At 35.9% G+C, this 937-nt stretch overlaps 1 pseudogene; it reads right to left on the reverse strand.

The window, feature by feature from the left end:
- The window catches only part of LOC105821464, a 20595-nt pseudogene that overhangs the window by 18660 nt on the left and 998 nt on the right, over nt 1–937 (reverse strand).

The raw sequence follows: 937 nt of genomic DNA on the forward strand, positions 1-937 counted from the left end.
TTTGTTCCCATTCGTATGCCTTTAATTCCACTCTCTTGCCTGATTGCTGTGGCCAGGACTTCCAGCACTATGTTGAATAGAAATGGAGATAGTGGGCAACCTTGTCTGTTTCTGGTTATAAGTGAGAATGGTTTCAATTTTTCCCCATTCAGTATGATATTCGCCACAGGTTTCTCATAAATGGACTTGATAATTTTAAGGTATGACCCGTCTCTGCCTATTTTGTTAAGAGCTTTTATCATAAAGGTATGCTGGACTTTGTCAAATGCTTTTTCTGCATCTATTGAGAGAATCATATGGTCTTTGTTCTTGCTTTTATTTATGAGGAGAATTGCGTTTATAGATTTGCATATGTGGAACAAGCCTTGCATCCCTGAAATAAAGCCCTCCTGGTCATGGTGAATTATTTCTTTGATATGCTGCTGAATTCAATTTGCTAAAATTTTGTTGAGGATTTTTGCATCTATATTCATAAGGGATATTGGTATGTAGTTTTCTTTTTTGTTGTGTCCTTTCCTGGCTTTGGTATCAAGGTGATTTTGGCTTCATAGAATGAGTTAGGAAGGATACCATCTTTCTCAATGTTGTGGCATAGTTTCTGTAATATAGGTATGAGTTCTTCTTTGTATGTTTGGTAAAACTCTGAAGCGTAGCCATCTGGTCTGGGACTTTTCCATTTTGGGAGGTTTTTAATTGCTGCTCTAATTTCTGAGCTTGAGATTGGTCTATTCAGAAATTCTATTACCTCCTGGGTGAACTTAGGGAGATTATATGTTTTCAGAAATTTGTCCATTTCCTCCTCATTATGTAGTTTTTGGGCATATAGGTTTTTATAGTAATAGAAAATAATGTTTCATATTTCTGTAGTGTCTATTGTGACCTCTTCTTTTTCATTTCTAATTGAGTTTATTAGAGTCCTTCCCCTTCACATTCTTGT

This window comes from Propithecus coquereli, unplaced genomic scaffold (genome assembly GCF_000956105.1).
Source record: "Propithecus coquereli isolate 6110/MARCELLA unplaced genomic scaffold, Pcoq_1.0 Scaffold577, whole genome shotgun sequence".
Classification (NCBI taxonomy): Eukaryota; Metazoa; Chordata; class Mammalia; order Primates; family Indriidae; genus Propithecus; species Propithecus coquereli.